Here is a 14,848-nt window from a genome sequence, read left to right on the forward strand (position 1 = left end):
TGGTTACTTTCTTTTGGAAACTTCACTCATTTGACTTGCAGTTTCTTGACCCAAGGAATCAACCGAACTCCCAGTGCTGGCTACCTTGGGCAAATAAAATCTGTGGTCAAGAGAGTTCTTCTTGCTGTGCCACAGTCCCTATGATGTGCCAAATGGCACAGGCATCTTCAGCAAAGCTTGTTAAATCTTTTTGGAATCGGCAAATATTTTTTCAACTCAAGCCCTACAGAGCCAAACCAAATACTTGTTGGCAGAGTAAAGTTCAAACTGGCATCTGTTTTGGAGACCAAAGTCATGCCATTTACTTTTTTTTTTTTTCAAAGGAAAATAAAAAGTGAACTGTGAAGGTACTTAAGAAAAAAACAAAATTAAATTATTCATGTGTGTGAATAAGTGTTCTGGGTCTGAGCATCAGATGCTACCCATCGCCCCAACTGGATTATTTATGAATCATCTTGTTTGGTTCAGGGTCTGTATCCTTTCTGAGGGACCTCCCAGAGAAAGTTGAGGTGGATTTGAAAACACAGTCCCACAGCAATTTTCTCTGCCAGTTGATTTTCACTGGATTTTATGCCACCACTTGACTCAGAAGTATCCCCTCTTCTTGCTGGCAAAGAAGAAAAGTTCTTTCAAAGGGATCACAGGTTTATAATTATTTGTATGTATGAAATAAAAACATGGTATGGCAAGTTAATAGTGAATATCAGCTGGAGACAAAAGGTATTTGGTCTGTTCTTATAAAAACAGTGTTGCCCCACAAATGTTTGTCAAGTTCAATTTACTAAGCGAATACACTGTGCTGCTGATTCATGTTCTAAGTGAATGAATATTTCCAGATCTGTGATGTCTGTCTGGGTTAATGAACTCAATCATGGAGCTGGGCTCAGGGAGCACAGTTATTCTCCATGCTGCAGAAACCCCCCTCCACCCCCTCGTTAATTGCTGATACATTAACCTAAAGGGAAAAACTGTAGATTGGCCACTTATATTTTGGAAGAATACTCATTTACTTAGCATCTTGGAAAAGTATTAAGTAAGTGACTTTTAGTACATTACTTCACACCTATTCTTATTCTGCTTTCTTTATTCACTAGAGAAACCAGTGATTGCCATCTAGTAACTGCACAGTATTTTCTAGCAACTTTGGGTTGCTCAGATGAAAAGCTTTTATGAAATTTAAAATAGTGAAGAAAAAAAAATCTTCCATGATTTTAATGTCAGCCAGAGCCTCCCCAGGTTTCTCTGAACTATGGGCTTTGTTGTTCTATGCCTAATTTTCTTCCTGTGTAAGACTGGAATGGATTCCAGATTTCAACTAAGACTCTTGTTTCACTGTTTTCAAGGACTTTTCCAAAGGTCACACATGGGCTATTGTGATGAATGCACTCGGTGGGGTGAGTTCTCCGAGCACACAGAAACCAGAGAGCTGCTAGTGAGGTGGTGCCCACGACACGGTACTGCAGACCTGTCCTCACGGGCACAGCGGTGTCAGAGTGTCCATTTCTCACTCTCTGCTAGCCACAGACAAACTTCTCTCTGTGAAACCCAAGGGTGCTGGTGGTAGACAGGCATTTAAGACAGGATCTCTTTAAATCTACAACTTTGTTAAAAGTTCCCTTACTGGTGATGGTTCCATGGAATGTGTCCATTTTCCTTGACTCTAATTGGTCATTTCTATTGTGTCTGAGAACAAAACATGTGTCTCCAGTAAGCTTTACATTGTGGTGATCTGGGTCATCCAAAATTAAGAAACACACATGTTCCCTTTTAATTTAGTGTACATGAGTATCAAACAGTGCACTTCTATGTACTGTAGCCACATCTGCCCAAACTGGTTTATCATAATTCTGGAAGATTAGATTTTAGTTTTATGGATTCTTTTTCTGAAGATTTAAGGCAACAGACATATGGTTTCATAATTATGTAAGTGAATACATGCGTGGGTCTTATTTGGGGTCACAGCATATGTAGAACCGTGAGAGCCTCTCACCTTTCTAACCACACAAAACAATAGGTTCTTCCTCTGAGACTCCTGGGGTCATTGGGTAACCCCCATGAAAATGCGGTCTGTGAAAAGTGAAAGTCACTGGATGCCGGGTGGGCATTTTTCACATTCAAAGGGGAAAGGGAAGACGAGAAGGGGATAAGCAGAGAGAAGTGGAAAGGGGAAGAAAGAAGCAAGGGAGGGGAAGTGTAAACTAGACCAGAATACATTCCCAGCCCCTGCCGGTCCACGCATTTCTGTAATGATGTGGATTTGGTGTTCTCAGAGTGATGTAGATTTGTGTTCATTTCTTCTTGTGAGAATTAGACCAATTCTCTCTAGCTTTGAAAGGTTCTCCCTTTTCTTTTGAGAAACCAATAATAAAGTTGGACACTAAATAAGGGGTGGGAGAAATTTGTCTGTATGTCATTATTGTGTCTCACTAGTGATGAGGTGACTCCTAAGATATTGAAACAGACTAAGAGAACTGAATCCTCTTCTGGCCACTCTGCTGAGATTTCAGCCTGTTTGAACCTAGTTAATGAACCTGGAGAGTATTGATACAAGGGAGAAAGTATGTATGTCTGTGGCCTGATCTTGTCCTTTGATAGCACCATTTTAGGGCTGTTGTTCCCATTTTATACCTAGCGCAACTGAGTTGCCAAGAGATTAAAAAACTGGTTCCATAGACACATCAGTCTGCAAAGGCTGATCTTTCAAACTCCAATAAGTCTTTTCATCATACCTTGATCCTTCAGTAAAAATGTCACATCATGTAGTTGCCAGATATTGGTAACCATCAGGTTAAATCAAATTTTGTGAGATTAATCTATATTTACATACAAATGGAGACAAGAATGGCAAGGATAGGGCCTCCCTGGTTGTGCAAGGGGTTAAGACACAACCTATGATGCTATACGCAGCCACTGCAGGACAAGTTTGATCCCTGGCCAAGGGGCAACCCACATGGTGCAGCAGACCTCTCCTGGCTCACCCATTGCTCCCCTCAGCAGTGTATTTTGGTTGATCTGCCTGTTCTGTTCCCCATTCTTGTCTCTGGTGAATCCTCTTAACCCCCACCCTCTGGCCTGTACCCTAGATCTCATAAGCATAAATAAATAAATCTTAAAAAAAAAAAAAAAAGAATGGCAAGAACAGTTTAAACCTCCAGATACCCAGGAAAAAGATACAGGGTTTTGCATAGTATTGAACTGTCCCCCAACCCATTGGTTTAGCCAGAGTTCTGTGGCCTCTAGATTGACTAAGTCGGCTTCATTCCCTCTTTACCCAAACACATTGCTATCTTGGCATTTAATATTTTACTTGTCCCCCTCCACTTGATTGTTTGGAAGCTCCTTGAAGATAATCCTTGTACCATTTAAGCTCCTTGTGCTGAGAAAAGGTCTGTGAATGAGAACTGAATTGAATTGAGTTGAATTAAAATTATGGAATTAAGGAATTGAATCCTAGCTTAGGAAATGGGGATGGGATGGATGCAAGAGTTGGGGTGAGAGGAGAGGGTAAAACTAGATGTTAAGTAATCCGCTTGGACAGTAGCTGACCATATTTGATTTCTTTCAAAGATATCTAGCAATAATCCTGTCATATTTTTTCCTTGAAGAAAAGCAGTATATCTGTTCCTTCAAAAACCAAAGTTGGATTATTATTGGTCACCTACAAATTGAGATGGATCAAAACTAAATGCTGTTTCTTCCACTGTGGTGAACTGGTCAAGCTGTGTTCTGGTCATGGGCTATCCATATGTCATCCACAGTTAGGTTTGCCATGTATTGACTAGATCATAAATATATGCATTAATGAATGAATAAAAAAAAAACAAAAACTGGAGAGTTCACCTGGGAGATGCAGTTTGCCAAATTTCTCATTTCACAAATGAGGACCCAAAACCCAGTCAAGACTTAGAAAGATCAAATCATGTAGACATAAAGCTTAGCCCCTAACTCAGGCCTTCATCATTCTTCCATCTGTGCTGCTGATAAATTACTAACAGCACTTCTTTTCTTGGCTCATAGTTTCCTCCTGGCAGATTGGCAGGCAGAACTAGGGTGGTATAGTGAGCAATCCATGGTTAAATCTCCACTTTGTTTTGAATGTCAACCTGGGTGTGTTTGTGTTTGCTTTTCCCCTCCCTAATTATCGAGCTGGATAGCTGTTTGCCTAAGGTGCCCCTTGGCCACCCACTGTCCAACAGATAAATCACAGGAAAGCCTGACTCCATATGGAGTTGCCTGGAAAGTTTATACACAAGAAATGACAGTCTCCAGGTAACATCTCTCTGGCACTTTTAAGAAATGCAGTTCTTCGATTTGCCTGTTTGCTTTAATCACCCCCAGCTTTACTTCCTAAAAGTCTAGAATAAAAAAGAGTGATGAATGAATAGGCTGTCTGCTTTTCAGAAGCTTTGTGGCAAGGGAGGAAACACTTGTGACTTTAAAGATGCTCTCATTAAATTTTGAGTCTTTCCAGCAGCTCTGTGCCCTTGTAACCGGTGATCAAAACATGATGGTGGACTGAACCAAAATGACCACTTTGTTCAGAAAACTTCCTCCTCACTTCTGAGAAAAAAAAAAAAAGAAAACACTGTTTAATATGCAGATGAATAGGAATGATGTAATACTCCATGACAACAACAAAAAAAATCCACTCCTACTAATATGGATGATGTCTCATTTTGAAGGGAAATTGCCTTCTTTAGACACCATGGCAAAACAGTAGTTATTCACGTTAATTAAGCACTTGTGTATGTGGCAGAAACTGTGTTATAAAGCACCTCGCAACTTATCATCTCATTTAATCCTCCTAGCAATTGGATGGGATATACTATTAGTTTCATTTTATCAATGAATAAACTAAGAAATTGGGTACCTTGTGGATGAACACTCTGGGAGGTGAACCAGGCATTGGGCCCATAATGTTTTGCCAGAGGTGTCTGAGGGCATGATGATCCTGTGTTATTAATAGAAAATAACAATGCATTTCCACATATGTTGTCTCAAGGATCCTCTGAGCAGTCCTGTGGGGTCAGCAGGGATGTGTTGTGTTGTTCCTCACTTTATAGACACAGAGGAGTCAAGTGTCTTTTCCAGCATTGTCTAGTGGCAAAACCAGACCCTGATCCCAAGTCTTCTTTGATTTTTATCATGCTGTTCCTGGTGTCCCCATGGTAACTTATTCTCAAGAAAAGGAGACTCGTGAGAATAAAACTCAGTGGAATAAAGTAGGATGAGGCTTAGACATAGCCACCTATTAGTTTATGTCTATGATTCTGTAGTCCTCATTTGAAGGCTGGAGAGAGGCTGATCCATGTTTTTGTTTGGCCAAGATATGTGTTGAATTTGAGTTTGCTAGCCGTTATTAAAGGACTGAATTTGAGCTCAGCTGGTATTATTAATGGACTGAAAGCTGCAAAACATCTCTCAAAGCTAACAGATACCACAGCTCCTCTGTGTTGACTGCAGGTGCACCTTGCACATGCCATTGCCATTTTGCCCATATAAAGTGTATGTGGGGCTATCCCTTTCATACCGTTTTTTGGTAAAAATATAAGTGATTAGATTATAAGATCATGGATATGAACAACCATTTATTTATATTTCTACACAATCAGAATTTCTGTTCAGAACAGAAAATCCCACAGAATTTACATTCCATAGGCCGATGAGTATCCCCAACATAGGATTATACATTTGATGGTATTTCTTTCAAAGATGAGAATTTAAGAGATTATCCATTACTTATGAATCACCAAATTCAAAAGCAAGAAAGGAGCTCAGGGCTTATTTTAGCAAAACCCTCTCCTTTGAGAAACAAAGGCCTGAAGTTCAAGTTAATAACTTGTCTGGGGTCACATAGTTGCAGAAGAAGGGAAATTATAACCCAGAGTCCCGGTGTTCAAGTTTATGCAGCTTCATGTGCTGTTCAGGAACTGGCAGGGAACGCTCTCGCTGGAGCTGTGAAGGAGATGTGGTAGAGGGTAGGCCAGTGGGGGTGTTTCCTAAAGCCTTTCCTGCAGTTTGGTTATGGAGACCCAGTACCTGAATAGAAGAAGGTCAGGCAGTTTTCTCTTTTATGTTACTTGGGAACTGAAGCTAGCCATCAGACTACAAGAAGGAATGGGCCAGTTCGCTGTAATTCTTTCTGAGATTTGGGGGTCTTGACATGAGAGCACTAAGCTATTCGGAATGTGGATACTCTCTGAGTATTTATCTCTCAACACTTGGAGCAAACTGCCACCCATCAAAACGAAACTTCCCAGTTCTCATCCCTGCTTTCTTTGGGGCTGCGTGGATTTCTTTGGGCTTTAGGAGATCTATGTTGTGCTGGTGTAAAACAGGGAAGGAGTTCACTGCTCATGGATCATGAAGGAGTACTGACATGCCCATCCGAGGACTCTCTTCTCATGGCTCTCCTGCTCCACCCTCACCGGCGGCTCTGCGTGCACTCATGCAGAGATTTTCCTAGGACTTCGTTGTCTTCCTAGTTTTCTTTCTTTCTCTCTGCACCAGTATCCACCCTGTGTTGGTAACCATGGCAATAGGTGAAATACAATCCCAATATTTGCTCGATGCCTCTGTCATCCAGCCCAGCACGCGCATTGCCGCGTCTTGTTTTTGTGTTTGTTTAATGTTCCCAAGTCAGATGCATCTGGGCAAGGACACTACACGTGATCTGGGTTGGAACATCCCTCCAGACATTTTTCAGGCACATCTTCTTTGTGTGTTTGTGGATGTGTGTGTGCGTGTGTGTCCCTGTCTGCTTTGGAACATTGTGCAAATAAGTTCAGCTTGTGTCAGAAAAGCCAGAGGGGGGGAAAAGGAATTTTACAAATCTTGTTACAAGGAAGTTGTGCTTTGCAGAGATGTATTTCAGTCTTTTTCTTAGAATTTATGTGGCTTTCACTTTCCAAGATTTTTGCCAGCACAACTAATAGCGAAAGTTTGCTTTGCACTTTGGGACAATGGCTCTGTATTGATTTGTTTTTTTTTTTTATATTGGGGACTGAGGGGTGCCATAAAATGTGTATCTTCAGAACAATGCAAAGAGGAACATCTGGGCAGAGCAGGCAAAGTTGTCCTAAAGTTTGGGGATTTTTCTTTTCTTATAAAATAGAAGGGAGAATCCAGTCTTCAACTCCAAAATAATAAAGAACATATTTTCCCTGTTGGTATCCTTTTAAAACTTTCTCTTTATCATCCCCTATTAGTTTGAAAAGCTACTGGGATAGCACTATATGATTGTTGTATTTGCTTTAAATGAGTATGATGAATCATTAAGTTCTCAGCATAAAGTTCTAAACAATAAAATTATACATCAAGTGTTTTTATTTGGAAACTTTATTTGTAATCACTAAAACAGAAGATGTGTTTAAGGAGGATGAGATTTTCACCCAAATGTGCCCTTAGGTTTGGAGATTTAAAGTGCAACCAGAGAGGCAAGCAGTAACCTGACTTCCAAGAACAAACCAGGTTCTGAAGTGTGAGGGAGAGCAGGGGCACAGGGGTAGAATTTCAAAGTTGGCAAATGTTTCACGTGCACCCTTTCCTGGAACATCTGTCTCCCTTTGGCATGTCTGCATGGGAATGTGTCTTTGTTTCCATGGCGCGAGGGGCCTCCGTCCCTCAGTCCCTCAATTCCTCAGTCTGGTCCTGTGTCAACTCTGCTCAGCTCTGCACTCCGTGGGCACTCTCAGAAAGCCCCTCCCAGGAGCCTGGCATTCTCCTGAGACCTTCTTGCTCTCTGCCTGCCTTGTCTAGCTGATTCTATTTTCTTTACCTCTGCAAATTCTATTCCTTTTTCTTAAGACTCAACTCTAATGCACCTTTCCAGTGAAATCTTCTCAACTTCTATGGTTAGATAGGAACCATGCCTTCTGCTAGAGGAGGCTCCGTTGGTACCTTGTTTACCTCTTCCTTGCAGAGCTTTATTACATGTCCTTGTCTGTGACCCACCTCACCATCAGTCCGTGAACCCCTTAAGAATGGAAATCAATTTGATTCACCTCTGTTTTCCCAGGTTGGGTTCTCTCCTGAACATTCTAGGTGATCAGTAAATGTTTATTGATGGAATGAAGAAAGGAAAGTCTGATAAACTAATTTCCATAGAGATGTTACTATGATTTAATGTCAACCGCCTCTGTGAATTTTTTTTTTTTTAAGTTCCAGGGATAAAGTAGGTTTTAACTTAGAAGACTCATGCGCACAGGCTAGGATTCCAGGGCCTATATGACAAGTGGGTGGAGGGAAGATATACCAGTAGATCAGAATAGTTCTCACAGTGTCCCATATCTCTGCATCAGTATGTAGGGGTCCTACCAGCTTCTGTCAAGGGCAGCTCTGAGAGGCTGTGCTAAGGCCCCTGCTGTGACAGCACCTTCAGGTGGGGTAGCTTTTTCTACTTCAGTGTGCTTTGATACTTCAGTATTGAAATTCCCTTTTTGCAAGCCCAAGATTTTACTGCTTTTTTTTAATATATAAATTCATGGATTCCAATGTAGTACTAGTCATAATTAATATATAGCAGAAAATTTTTTAGAATATGCTAAAAAATATTTTGTCTTTTTCTCCCATTCATTCATATATATATATGGGGGGAGAGAGAGAGAGAGAGTGAGATATGCTATCATAACTAGGTTTATGCTGAACATAGTTTATATCCTTCCTTAAAATAATTTCACAAGACATTATGTGCATTTTCCCATATTGCTGTAAACATGTTAATATTGTATAATTGTATAATTTATCCCATGGTTATCCTATTCCGTTATTTCTCTTTCTGGACACTTAGCGTTTCTCTACTAAAAATGACCTTTTGATTATAAAAATTAATCAAACAAGAAACCTGATATGAAATTATTTAATTACATTTTTTTATTCTTTCCTTGGGATAGATTCCCCGACCTAGGATTATTGGTTCAAAGGGAAAAACATTTTAAAGACCTTAGGTATATACTGCCAAATTTCTTAAAATTTATACTAATTTTTATTCCTGACTATAATATGTCATCTTACAGCATTTTCAAAAGTATTGAGCATTGTCATTTTTCAGCAAATTCAAGGCAAATTTTTGTTTATATTTCTTATTTTATGGGTAGTGTTGACATCTTTTTCTGTATTAACTGGCCACTTGATTTTCTCCTTTGATACATTCCTGTTTGTGAGTATAATTTTTCTTAATTGGGGTTAGCATTAGAATGCAGAAAACAAATAATAGAGCTGGCTGTCCTCCCTCTGCTGCATTTTTAAATTTGTTTTAATTAGTTAGTTGTGCTAAGACTAATAGCATACCTTAAAATATATGTAGTTCTGTGGTTCACATGTGGTTTTGTTTTGTTCACATCACTTTTTTTGTTTGGCAACACAGTGTTTTGAGGGTTTTAAAAAATTAAGTTTTCTGATTTTTATAGTTATTCAACTTATTTTTGCAAGAGTAAAACTATTGACTTCCTTAGGAATACACTATATATGCAACCCTTCCACATTTTCTGTTTACCTAGCTAAGCCTTTGCTTATATAAATATATATCTAAATAAAAGCTAAAGATCTCTTTGTGTCTTCCATAATTACATAAGGCAAAATTATAGGAATCCTGCTCTTATTCCATTTATGAGAAATCAATCTTTGACCATTTTTGTTTCATGAGTCACTATGTAAGTAGTGGATTTATATGATTAAGCATAATCATCGTTCCTGGATGGTTAAATATCACTGAATGCATCCTCAAGCAAGAAAGTTAAACAGAAAATATAAAATAGTTAAAAGCCCATGGTGATATTAATGGAATCTATTTAATGAATAAATATGAGTAATTAATTAAATAATAATAGAAAACCTGCATTGAGTGCTGATCATGGTCCATGTTACTATGTGTTGTCCATGTACTAAAGACTCAGGGAGGAACTACATATAGAACACTGAAACTAGACATTTACATGTATTGCCTTACTTAATCATCACAACTATCCTTTAAGGTAGGTATTCCCATTGTTACAGGCAAATGAAATAATGTACAGAGGACAGTTTCCAAGATCAGTCAGTTAGCAAATCGCAGCCTCAGGATACAAATTGAGCTCTGAGCTCTGACTCTTCCATGCTGTGTCTTTGATTTGGTGACCTAAAATCAGCATGGAATTCCAGTAGGGATCAAAGGATATAAGCAATGACAATTAGTTGGCAATTTATAATCAGTGTCAATTATGTACTTGTTCTTCTCTTTTTTTTCTTTTTTAACAGTGGGTCCTTGAGATCCCTGAGTGTTTTGCCTGACATTATTGTGAATCCCCAAACCAATACATGCAGTACCTTATTTTCCTGCCTCCAGAGCAATAAGCAGAGAACAAATCTGAATGGCAATCCTGACCCTGGATGGACAGCTAGATTGACTGTATTCTCTCCCAGAGTTGAGTAGCAAATGCAATTCAAATCTGTCTCCAACAGGAGTTCAAACTACTCTAGGTGATGGAATTTGAAGGTTCTTTTTGAATATTTGACACCTTGAAGATTATATTGGAATATATCAAGTGTTGTGTTTTTAGCAATAGTCTCATGATGTTGGCTCATACATATTTTAAGAAATGCAAAATATTTTCGTACCTTTTATGTAGATTATCAGGTTAACCTCACAGCTCTCAATTGGAAGCAAGAATAAGATGGTTTTCTTGTGTTTCTGTTTGTTTGTTCTGTTTTCTCTTTGAGAAGCAGGATGAAGCTTTGGTTGAGAACAAAGACCTTGGATTCAAATTTCTTGGCTTCAAATCCTAGATGTATTTTTTGCCTAGTTGTCTAATCTCTCTATTCCTCATTTCCTCATCTATAAAGTAGGGATAATGAATGGTAGGGCCTTAGAGTTATTCTGAGAATTGACTGTGGTAATACAGGGAAATCTTTAGCTACAGAATCTGGAATTAGTAATTTCTTTTTTTTTTTTTTTTTTCTTTTTGTGGGACCCTTGCTGGCGGCCGGGGAACGAACCAGCGCTGCAGAGGCTGCGGGCAGATACATATGCAGATATAGATTTTTTATATATAATATATATTTCCTTTTGTTTCTTGGTTCCAGGGTAACTTTTCTTTCTTTTATTGGCTTAATTAATCATGTTTAAAATATACTTATAAAATGTCCATAGTCTCGAAGAAAAAACTGAGACTAAGAGATTAAGTAACTTACCTTTGATCATTGCACAAAGTTGAATTCAATTCTAGAATGCAACTCTTAGTTTTGATTAATGAACTAAATTACTGCTCTTCATATATAGACACCCATGGGAATTATATAGCAGTTGCTTTGAATTCACCAATTAATTGAAATACGTAAAAATAAAGATGACTCTTCATAAGTTTTTTCCAAGTAGTTAAAAACTTATTGTAGAAAACAGTTCAGAGCAGCATTTTAAAAAATTTCAAACATATGTTATTGTTTTATGGTTTGCTAGTTCATGAACATAAATATGAAAACATTTTATAATATTAAATATTTTAGTGTAAAAATATTAGGGCTAAAATTACACAGAAGACCAAAAGCTCACCAAGAAATATATATTAAATTCCATTGCTTAAAATAGAGCTTTACTATGTCTGTACAAATTACTTTAAATTATACAAATATTTGGAATATGTCTAGCCATGAGACTCAACTATGTACCCTAAAATGAAATGAGCAGTTGCTATGCCAACTTTTAGCATTTGTTTTTTTCCAAAACACCTAGAATCATTATTGGTTTGAATGAGAGCTTCCCTTATGCTCTGCAAGTGGGTTTGGTAGAAATGCTCATGGAGGAGATAGAGCCCCCCAGCTCATTGAATGAGGGTGGTTGAGTCTCTGGGACATGGTTAAGAAGGCTCTTTGCCAACATACCCTTTGGAACAACCATATCCATGATAACAGAGTGTGAAGACCTGATTATTTTCAAATCTGATGAATGAGTCCAGCTGTTCTGTTGACCAGTACGGGATGTGTGAGAACATGGGATCACAGCAAAAACATCTTTATCTCACTCCATCACTGTAGTGAATTTTATCTCCTGGGAATTTTCTTAAAGAACTAGTCTGGACAGAGTCGGGGTTTAATGACCAGGGGCTCTCTAAATGAGTCTTTCCTAAGTTCCAGTTATGCAGAAGACAAGGTCCACATTTGTGAGGAAAGATAAGCTAAAGAGTCATGCGTGTTCCTTAGACAAAGATACTTTGTCATGGCAACACTATTAATCTCTTAATTCCCAGTTCACTTGGTTCTAAGAGATCTGTTTTGTGGACTTAATACCTTTGAAGAAATGTCTCTACTAGTCCACCGAGGAATCAGTCCATTTATTCATCATTTCATTCAAAAATTTTTTATCAAGCACTTCCAAAATGACATTATACACTTGGTTTGGGGGATAAGACTGTAAATGAAATGCAATTCAAGCCCAATGGTGAAATCAGTAAATAAATAGACAACTAAATATGTTTTGATAAATGTTATGAGTGTCAAGTACAAAGTTTAAGTGCCTGATCCACCTTCTTGGTGACAGTGCTGTGACTTCCAGAGAAGCTCTACAAGACATTCTCTTGGGTTAATCTAGCACATATGCTCTCTAGTACACTTGAAAATTGTCTTAAAAATATAATTATATAGGTACGTGTATATTTATTCAAAAAGCATTTATTGTTTGTGCTATAGCTGTGGATTTTGCAAAGATGCATAAAACACGGTGTCATCCTTTAGATAACTAACATATGTATGAGCAAAGTAGGGGTCATACAAAATTTAAAACAACCGTATTTTGAATTTGAAGGAAGACTAATTATTGAGTTTAGGGAAGGAAAATTGGAGGGTCAGGCTAGTCTTTAGTTCTCATAAAATTGATTCTTTTGTTCTGGGTTTCAAAGAGCTACTGGGAATCAGACAGGGAGCTAGAGTTAAATTCCTTACCTTGCTTAAAAATACATTTCAATTTCACAAAGTTCTTCCAGCATAAGGGTGCAGCACGTAACTGAGAAGCTGAGGGCTCTCCTCACTGGCATATTCATTAATGTCTTTCTATTAAGACTGCCCTTTATACAATGGGGAGCTTATTCGTCTGTGCCAACTTACACGGAATAGTCTCCCTTCTAAATGGTGTTAGCATGGATTAGTTTAGGGAAGCTTGAGCCAGATCTTGTTTGTATTAGGTGACTGAAGAAAGGATTGGGGGTGGGGGGGAGTGTATTAAGGATTATGCAAATCACTGGCTGATATGTAGGCTGGAAACTGGAGACTTCTAAAAGCAGTATTTTATATGCCAATAGGTGAAGAAACTTGGAAGCAGTTCTAGGTATGTTATGGGACAGATGATGTAGGCGGAGCCAATGAAATTATCAGTAAACAATGATATACATGTATAAATTTTGTTTTCTGCATTGTTCAGTCAGTCTCATAAAACTCACCCCTGGCAGTTTATTCACTGGAGTTGTGGACAGTGACTACTTGTTTTTCTATTTGTTTTTTATTCTACACTAAGAGTGTCTGTGAAATGCAGTTGCGCTATTGCTTATCACAAGAGCCACTTGGTCTTCCATTTCTAGGCTAATGATGTACCTTATTGTTTGGGAGAGACCAGTCACTAAAATCTAAGTGGAAGAAGGAATTCTTCCAGTCATCCAGAAGGTGACAGATTTGGGGAAGGAACAGAGAAAAATCTCCCTAACAAAAATGATTGTAAAATGTGCTGAACTCAGGTTGAAATCAGGGCTTTAGAAATCGTGTAAATAGTGAGTGAAATAAAAGGAAAAACTGTTTCTATAAATCACTATTTTATATCTCCTTTTCCAGTAGAAAATCCTGCAAAACTGTGAAAAGCAAAATGGCAATTAGAAAGATGGTGTGAATGGTTTGGGAGAAAAAGGAAATATTTTTCCATTGTTGCTTGGTGTGTGATTTCTGAAATTTGGTTAAATGTAGTTTGATATTTATTCAGGAAAAGAAATTCAAAAAGACAGTGTTCGATCTGGATTTTATGCTTCAAACTTCTCAAGAACACATTTAGAGCATCTCACCTCACCACACTGGGTTTCCTACCACACCTGTTAAGTTAACTGATTTCTGTTTGACTCAAGATTGCTGAGTAACCAAAGTGCTGTGGGGCTGAGCACATTTCAAACATTTATACTATTGCCTTTGGAACTCCAACGTGGATCTTCTGCAAACAGCTCTATTACAGGCAGCCCCCAATTCTCACACAAGAGTTCCCAAAGTGTTCCCAAAGTGTGTTTAAAAGTCAGTCATTCAGAACTCAAAACACACTTTTCCTGTCAGAGATGTCACAGTGTCAGAGATGGTTACTTTCCCAGGGCGGTCTACAAAAGCCTTTTATTTCAGAATGTATCTGGAAGAGTCCCTCTAATGTGGTGAGAGATGTGTAGGACCAGGTCCCCCATCCCTGGGGACGATGCTTATTATTTACTGTGGAGGCAGCCACCGGGTCTTCAGAGAGAAGGAAAGAGCATATTCCTGAAATTAACCCAGCATAGACATTTGCAGAATGAACCTTTAACAGTCAAGCTGTGCTTCTTTCCTAGAAGATAGCTCAGTCTCTGTAGTTAAATGTATTTCAAACTTTCCTTTTATCACTGTGAACTGGGCCGCGGCTATTCCACACCACTACTGGACATAGAAGCCAGACAAATGCCGACCACATGATCATAGAAAGCAGCGTCCCTGGGATTCGTCATTAGCAAAGGCAGACACATCTCCCAGCTTAACATATTGACGTTTTCGTAGCTCTTAAAAATAACCACATTGTGCTATTCTCACATTCAATTGATATATTGTGACTTTTTCATGTTGAAGCAATTGATTGATCGATTCTTTTTAGCTTTGAAACTAGACACAG

At 38.5% G+C, this 14,848-nt stretch overlaps 1 protein-coding gene across 4 annotated transcripts in view; it reads left to right on the plus strand.

The window, feature by feature from the left end:
- Positions 1–14,848, plus strand: part of CREB5 (cAMP responsive element binding protein 5) — a 122,557-nt gene that overhangs the window by 33,677 nt on the left and 74,032 nt on the right. The gene's annotated exons all lie outside the window — the stretch shown is intronic.

Source organism: Talpa occidentalis, unplaced genomic scaffold, assembly GCF_014898055.3.
Source record: "Talpa occidentalis isolate TD23 unplaced genomic scaffold, MPIMG_talOcc4v2.1, whole genome shotgun sequence".
NCBI lineage: Eukaryota > Metazoa > Chordata > Mammalia > Eulipotyphla > Talpidae > Talpa > Talpa occidentalis.